Source organism: Osmerus eperlanus, chromosome 15, assembly GCF_963692335.1.
Source record: "Osmerus eperlanus chromosome 15, fOsmEpe2.1, whole genome shotgun sequence".
In the NCBI taxonomy this organism is placed as follows: Eukaryota; Metazoa; Chordata; class Actinopteri; order Osmeriformes; family Osmeridae; genus Osmerus; species Osmerus eperlanus.
This window is the reverse complement of record NC_085032.1, coordinates 5392453-5401758: the sequence shown is the minus strand read 5'-3', so window position 1 is coordinate 5401758 and position 9306 is coordinate 5392453.

The window sequence follows — 9306 nt, the reverse complement described above, 5'->3', positions numbered from 1 at the left end:
GAGGCCCAGGCAACGTTTGACCAGAGCAGCATCTTTAGAGAAGGGTCCAAGAATAGCATGAATCCCAACGAGTCCCTGTTTGCGCTTGGTTTTAACGAGCTGTGTCGGCTCACGTCATATCATCCTCTGCTTAGAGGAATTAGAATAATGTCCCTCTCCAGGCAGCTAGTGGTCTGTGCAGAGTTGTTGCTGGAGCTGCCTGTTTAGTATGCGAAGCGTCAGACTGGTTGGGGCACCGGAGAATGCCTGCTGTGTACTAAGCTAGAAAGGCAAAATGTCAAAAAGGAGCAGTTTAAGGCATACTGTGGCAGTGGAGAGTTTTGTAGCATTTTGGAAAGACATTCACAATTGTAAGAGTGTACAAAAGTTTCATTTTAGTGGTTATGTACCGAAAGGGGTAAGATTTACTGGAATGTGTATCATGACATTTTTCTTAGAAGAAGATACTTGGACACATAGTATTAAAACAGGGTAACATTTGAAGTTTGTTTATAGTTTATAGAGGATTTACAAAATAAACGTTATTCTCTAAGCCTCTCAGCCTGGCTATGTGTAATTCAAACTGTGGAACCAACAATTACCTCAGCAAAGTCTGAAACATGTTAACTGTATTACTAGATATTGAGTGATGCTTGTTTTCTATGCTGGTAGGGACATCTAGTGGTAATGCTAGCAGTCTGACATAACGTGGAACTGGTAAACCCACTGCACATGAGCACAGGAAGCACATATTTCCACACAGTCTCCACCTAGTGGTTGAAAATAGAAACAATGACAGTGTGAGAGTTTGAGTCACAGTCATAGGCATGTATGTAAGACTGGACTGGATATGGCTGTGGTTGGTTAATTAATTTTTCTCCCATATGACAGTTCATGTAAACGCTAGGCCTATGGAAACATGCCCCCAGAGAGACAGCAGCACAAAGGTCACAAGAAGTTCTGGAAGTCCAAGTCATTGTTTGCTGAGGTAAGCATTTAATTTTGTATTCACATTTTCTTTATACTTTCATGATATATTTTCTTATCTGCCGTGGCATTTTCTCTCTTGATTCATGTGAAAGGTTAACCGAGGACCTTCTCCAGTTAATATTCATTCCAGCGTATGTAAACTTTCCTGTTCCGCTCTTGAACATAGCATATTATTAACTAAGCTTAATTTAGAAAATGGGAGGGAGAGAGAGGGAGAGAGAGAGGGGGGGGGGGCATTATGTGAGAATGTTACGGTGTATTAAGCAAGCAGCCTATTGAAGCTGAAATGTTCACCTGTGAAGGCTGTTTAATCTGTAGTCCATTACTACAGAGCTTGGAAGAGCATACATCGCCATCACAGTAATTGGTCGATGCACAGAAACCATTCAGACTAATCACACGGCATTAGTTTCTAAATTCCCATCCTCCCCCTCTCAATTTACTGGAATTATCTTTTACCAGCGCTCCACTTGGCAGAAGCAAGTTTATGCCATTTGCTTGGTGTGACTGTCGAATGAAGCTTCTTTTACGGTGGCACTAAAGGACTTTTAGATATGGTGATGAATATGAAGGAGTTTACACAGCAATGTACAAAGTGATCATTTAACAGCAGGAGTGTTTATTTGATTAATTGAGTGTTCAAATAGGTCCACTCTCATCATCAGCAACACTCCTGGTGTTAAATTAATACTTTGAAATGTTGAATTTAAGATTGATCATTTGAAAAACAAATGATGAAGGTACTCCCTCACACACCAACCTTTGTTATTTGTTAGCAATTCAGGGTTTTTATGAGTCAATAAGGGGTTCATGGGTTAGCTGTTTGAGGATGTCACAAGAGGTACATAAAATACACAAGATTAAGGATCAGAAGTGCTCTACAGTATTTCGGTGGTCAGAGTCGAAGAACCGACTGCATTTACTGGCCACGTCCACCATACCTCCTGGTCAGCACTTCAATCATACGACACAATGTTCCAGCAGATTTTAAAGGGCTCTCCCGAAGCGACTCTCTATTCTCTCACTCTCTTCATCTTTCTGACTCCGTCTCGTTATCTCACCCTCATTTTCTCTCGCTCTCTGGCTCCCTCTTTTTAACACACACACACATTTGGACACACTCTCCATTCTCATTTGTCTGTGCCAGTGATGGCAGCTCCAACCCAGGTCTGCTGGAATGACACAGCTGTTCGTTATTACAGGGACGCTACTCGACGGTATGCGCGCGTGTGTGTACGTGTGTACATGTTTCTGTGTCTGTGTGTCTCTGTCTGTGTGTGTGTGTGTGTGTGTGTGTGTGTGCGCGTGAGTGCATGGATGTACTGAGCAACTCCAGTGAAGGAAGTGCAACAGGAAGTGTTGATCATCATCATTACCAAAACCACCTGTCTGTGCCCCAGTGGAACTCTGATGAAGAGAGTGTTCAATGAGAATGAGTTTTGGCCAAGCCATGTCAAGTCTGACATCGAAACTCATCCCCTTTAGTCTTTGCTGTGTGGCTGCTGTCCAAAACACACTCATGAATTCATTAGGGGAATTTCCAAGGGCAGGCGTTTCAAAATATTCTTGATTCGTGTGTTTTTAGTTGATTAGTGTATGATTAGTGAAGAACATTCCCCAGAGATATGTTAATGTTTGCACTGACTCAATCTACCAGTGATTTTGAGTGCACTACTATACTCATCCACTAGATGGCAGATTGTTCCTTTTCACTGATAAACAAATCAGTGAAATATCACTTACCCCTGATAAACATATTGTCTTTACTTCTCCTTGAACTGCTTAGTCCTATAACCACCGTAACCCTAATTTCAAATGTTATCTCACCTTTTTAACCTCAACCTAACCAAGTTTAAAGTCTGTGTATTAGTCCTGATATGAAAAGGTTGTGAGGTACAAAACGTTCGCAAGTCCTTAGATGATCCCTGTGACTCCATGAGACTTGACTTCATTTCCCGCGCATGGTCCTCCGAGGAGCAGAATAACAGCTTCCCTCCAGCCTGCCGGTTCCGTGTTGTCTAACCTGCGTTCACGGTGAGCAGAGCATAAGCCCTTTTCCGAGTTAGCTCCTGTGCCTGTCTGTCATGAAGCAAGCAGTCAGTGTATGTTGCGTAACACAGCAAAGAGATTAGATGCTTCTTTACATGTTCCCTGCGGTGTCCTACCCTTAATTATGTTCTCCCCCCAGGTTGACTGGGTTACCAACAAATGACTTCCTGTCCATCGGAGGGTTGAAGGAATCAATGAGCGTGTGTCGGGATGTTTATCATTACAAATTGTTTGTTGTGATCAGAGAGTGTCGCTCTGGTGTAGCTGGGACCCCAGCACACTGTAAAGTTGGTGTTGTGTTGACACACACACACACACACACACACACACAGACAGACAGAGACACACCGACACAGAAACATGTGAAATGTGAATCAATATAGTGTTGTGATTTTGATCATTGGTCTGCTCATTACAGAATATGACAAGCATTGATGCAGATGGTCCGATCTATCTCTTTATGATCAATCTGAATTCAACATTTAGTTTGATGGCTTGGTTTTCATGACACTTCGTACTTCCTAATTCTGGGGCTCAAATCACTTCCAGAAAGGAGAAAGAAGGTGTTAAACATCTTGGATAAGGCTTGATCTAGATTAGGGAAACGTTCAAAATCCTTTTCTCAACCTTTTCATGTTCACCGTATGCTTGTGCTGATGTGTCTCTGAGCTGAGAGTGTAAAGTAGACAGTCAAAGAATAATCTGTAGCACAGCATTCAACATATTTGCATGTATTAATAATTGAAAATATTACGACCCCGGGGATCTGCTTGATGAGGTTGATCTAGACTGTAATTATCTCCTCATCACTCAGCTGGGACAAGTTCCTGCCACGAAGGGGGGGTGGGGGGTGGAAGGAGAGAGAGACACAGAGGAAGACAGAGAAAGAGGGAGAGCCGAAGAGAATGAGAAGGAACACGAGAGAGAGAGAGAGAGAGAGAGAGAGAGAGAGAGAGAGAGAGAGAGAGAGAGAGAGAGAGAGAGAGAGAGAGAGAGAGAGAGAGAGAGAGAGAGAGAGAGAGAGAGAGAGAGAGAGAGAGAGAGAGAGAGAGAGAGAGAGAGAGAGAGAGAGAGAGAGAGAGAGAGAGAGAGAGAGAGAGAGGCGGAGTGAAAGGGGGATCGAGACGGCAGGAACGAGGACGCAGTACTTGTTCATCGACATTCTGGCAGGCTGAACACTTGTCCTAGTTATCCTATCTATGTTCCAGGACAGTCGTAAGGAATGAACAGCACCGACATTGTTTTAGTCATTTATTGATGTGCCTTTCATTTCACTTTGATTGGCCTCAATTCATCTTTCATGACGTGTGTCAATGTCATGTAGTCATATTATCATTCTACCACTGGATAAATTGACAGACACACTACGGACACAAATTACATCCCACAGGTGTGAAAGTCTGTCTCTTTTTTTCTCCCTCTTACCCTCTCTCTCTCTCTCTCTCTCTCTCTCTCTCTTTCTCTCTTTCTCTCTCTCTCTCTCTCTCTCTCTCTCTCTCTCTCTCTCTCTCTCTCTCTCTCTCTCTCTCTCTCTCTCTCTCTCTCTCTCTCTCTCTCTCTCTCTCTCTGTCTCTGCCTCCCATCTCTCTCTGAGAGCTGCGGTTGGCAGTTTCCTCTCTTTACTGCCTCTTGGTCTGCTTGCTCAGATTGCCACAAACAGTTTCATTCAAGGAAAAGGCTGAACAGGATTCCTTCAAGTCTAGCTGTATGCGCTGAAGACAGTGCATACATTTCTTATGAAGCGTGGCACACCAGATAAGCTTGGGCTGCTTGAAGCGTGCTACTTTGAAGTTTCTCGTTCATATTTCTCTCTCTCTTTCTCTGTCCCTGTTGCACAAGCCTGCTAATAAATACTGTTTATTCAGATATAATGATGAAATCAAATACATACAGAACAAAGGACTGCTTTCCCGATATCTGAAGGTATTTTTTCATTGGTTTGATTATTAACAATTTATTTTAATAACTCCTCAAAGAACAGTTTGAAACATAATTGGTATGCATATCTGAGACGGTATACATTTGAAAGGTACATCTACAGTTCCTCTTGATGTAACTCATACTGCTTGCTTTGTGTGCTGGGTTTTGTGATTTACTGACTCAATCTAGGTCAGAATTTAGCTTAAGGCACAGAAGTCAGTAAAACAAAGTAAAAGCACTTTTCATGACTCATATACAAAACCTTTATTTATAGAACAATAGATTTCATTCGTATGCAACATATCGTATGTGAGACTAATAACCTCATTTACGTCCACTGATTTGACACTACAAAGGCAGTTTTGCTGTAAACAAGTGTTGTGATGATGTACAATGGGAAATAATCAATGACCAAGGAAAAACGAAGACCAAGAGGTTTATTAGTACGAGCTCAGATCATTAAACCATTCAATCCTAGTGAGTCCTGGTCCTAATGAGAAAAGGAGGTTGCAGAGTCTCTCTGACCCGGTAAACAAGCACAAATATAGTTTCCATATGATTCTCTCCATTATAGGGCATAGCATGAGGTGTTCATGGTTTGACATGCTGTCATGGCTTTGTAGGGTGTACCATGACAATATCATATCTCATCATGTCCTTCAAGTCGCCTGACTCTCTCCAGACTGTCTCATGGAACTAAACTATGCCCAGGCCTATGATCTCAATGCTACAGGTGAAAAAAATACTATCAATCAATTTTATTGAAGCAAAACTTATGAACTGTTAGTCTGAAAAAGTCAGACTTTTACATTCGCTCCATGATTCTTGAGTTTCTTTTCATGTGTCAATGTTGTCACCACAGATTGGTGTCAGGTGGGGAGGTTTATGTAACATTGATTCTTTGGCAAAACAGAAAACTCAATATCTGCCACTTAGGGTAGAGCAGATTCCCTGATAGCCCCCCCCCCCTCCTCTCCCTCCTGACAGAAAGATGCCTACAGCATATAAATCTTCTCTTTGATATCCAAATCAACATGTTTTCATCATAGTCCCTTTCCATCATCTTGGTTCCTTATCAGACAGTCAGAAATGGCTGCTTTTACTTGTTGACGGAAAGTGTTTATTATTATTTATGTTTTCACTATTAAATTCCCTAACCTTGCAGGACAGCTGGATTTGGGAGATCACGACCACGACTCAAATCCATCTTGACAAGTTCCAACATATCGTTTTGTTCCCGAACCATAGGTTCAGACCAATCAGCGTCCAATGAGGAACTACTGGCAGCTACAGGTGTGATTGACGTTAGCCTGTGATATAGGTGGTGATAGGCAGATGTTTCATCCACTCACCTGCCAAGCATTTCTTTTAAATCGCTTGACCTTTTCCAAACAGTTTCCAAGGACGACTTTCCAGATGGATATGTGTAACAAACGGTCTGTCGAGTCAGATCATACAGTCCCAGAACATTCTATGAACCTGTCTATCAGAGATATACAGTACCAGTCAATAAAAAGTTGATTATGGAAGCTTCAGCTCAAAATACATTTACATTTCATTCATTTAGCCGACGTTTTTATCCAAAGCAAATCTTAAGTTGACATTCATTAAGTTGACATGAGGGTCTGGTTTTCATAGCAACAGCGTGAGCCCCCCAACATTTTAGAACCTCTTGTCCCTCACCTCAGACATCAATCTCTTATGGATTTTCTATCTGGCAGCTGTGGCTCTGAATCAGACATGCAGTAAGCAGATATCGTTCTGTGAACCACAGTCTTCCCTGTTGACTTAAGGAGCTCTGTTGGAGTTCACAGACAGACACAGATGTTCCCAGATGCTGGGCTTGTTTCCTCCCATCGCCTCTCTTCATTCTCTTCTCCTCTCTGCAACTCTCTCATCTCCTTTCCAGAACTGTCTGCGTTGTTATCAAAGACCTTGCCCGAATTATTTTAGGGTTTTAGGGTTTTACAAGACAGCAACGTCTACATTTGAACACAATTTCAAATCCCTTGTACCGGGAAAACGAGCAGGTCCTTTACTGCAAGTCATGCTCATATAGGTTTGTGTTTTCGGTTAAACACTTTTACAAGCGTTGATTGGGATACTGCGTAAATTCTTTCTGGGATTATCAATCTAAATGAATGCACTGACTAATAAAGTTCAATTTTAAAACTCAGACTTTAGATTTGACTGGGGCACAGCAGATTTATACTGGGGCACGTGCCCCAGTAAAAAGGGTCTAACGACGCCCCTGCTTACGTATCAGGATATTCTTATCACTGCCAGACCCACTTTTACCATCTGCCCCCCATCCGCCCTCAGGCCTCATTCATATGAACACCAAGCCTCTACGGTCCACTATGTACGGAACTTAGATGGATGTGTGAATCCTTCTGCATGACTGGATCCAGGAGAGGCTCTGACTGTCTGGTTCCCCCGCAGAGAGTCGGAGCTAAAAGGCCTCTGACCTGTAATGACCATTCTGCATTCGTATTAATGGGCTAGTGTGGAGATTTGAGGGGTTTAGGGTGGGTGTTTGTGTGTGGTGGCGTGGTATTTGCTTGCACGGGTGTGTGCGTTTGCGTGTGTGTGTGTGTGTGTGCATGGGTGTGTGTGTGCCCCTGTGCGTACTGAGGGGGTTGGTCCCAAAGGCAGAGTCCATAGAGATTTCCACCCGCTGCAATAATGACACGTCAACGCATCAGCCCATTAATCAAGATTCCTGACAGCTAGATCTGCATGTCTGCCTGACTGACTGTACACAGCAAGGACAGCTTTTCAGCATGTATCTCTCTTATAATGCCTGGAATCGGTGTGTGTGTGTGTACAAAGCAATGGGTTTAGTTTCCCATGATCATCTCAAGAACCAGGCACTCTGCAAAGTTCATATTTTGCAGGTGTTCTTTTTATAATGCAATGGAGTGCAGTGCCACGATTGACGTTGTTTGGATAAGCATTTAGACATAAAATAATTGTATTTATTTGTTGCCGCCCCTTTGACTTGCTCTCTTCTCTCTGGACTCAGCCATCTTGAGTTGACTAAGCTGCACTAAGCTAGCTCTCGCAAGCATAATCGATATATGGATATTGTGCCGAAAATTCGTATAAGACATGAACAATATTATTTATGTCAGTGCGATACAGAAACTCTAAGACTATTTTACTGATGAAATATTGGTTACCTAGCTAAGAAACATTCTAAATTTACAGGGGGTGGTTTATTTCAGTAGGTGTAGCTGGAAGGTTATTAGCTACAATTGTTGTTGTGTAGACCAATACTCTGTGGCTGGACTTCACAGAGTCACATCGGTTTAGCCTGGAAAGACAACAGGGATTTGACATTCATTGCTTTCGGAATCATCACTTGCTGGACAACCTTTCGATTGGCAATTCACAAATACATTTGGGGTACCCTATAGCCTTCTGTTATTTAGAAGTGAATGATCTTTTATAACCGATATGGCCAGCTTAGCAGTGCTGACTGCTGGCATATAAATCAAATGCTTTCAAAGGGTTTTCTTTATGGATGAAATGCTGGCTAGCTAACAGAACGACAATATAAAGTGGATACTTTCAGTATAGATCACTGAATTTTGTTACATAAATTAATGTGTTTACTGATGTCAAAACTGCCTGAACATTGTAAATGTGCTACAACATCATAATCACCAGCTGCATCATGGACATGGGAAACATTTTCTTTATGGATATAGCAATCTACAAACTGGCATACGACAGGAAAAATATTTGTACAAATGTCATCTCCTCAGTCAGTTGTCGTGTCTTATTTATGCAAATGAAATACAGAAAATACAAGACTATATATTACAGAATTGCATAGCAAAAAGATAAAAATACAAACGTTTATGTAAACATAGCAAACACCCCGTAATCTATAATTTAGGAAACAGCAGACAAATTAAGGCTACATTAGGATATCATCTGCATAAATATACTAGAGCATTGGCAATTTGTTTAAAATAATGATAAACTGCTTACAGATAAGGTTGAACAAGTAGTTCAGATATGACAGATAATTTCAATTGTGATCTGAGAAATATAGGTACCAAAGCCACTGAGAAGAACTGTCATCACCAGCTGCATCACAGGCACTGCACTATCTATAATTCCAGAAATCTGTGTGTGTCACTGACATCCTCACAGGCACTGTGCCCTATCTATAATTCCAGGAATCTGTGGTGTTTGTGTGTGTGTGACCACTTTGATCACGGCCACTGTGCACTATCTATAGTTCATGTAATCTGTAGGCCTATTTGTGTTTCACTGACATCCTAAGCACCAACTGCATCACAGGCACTTTGCACTTGTTAATTGTACTAATGTCAAACAAGCCAAGGAGACAAGGTA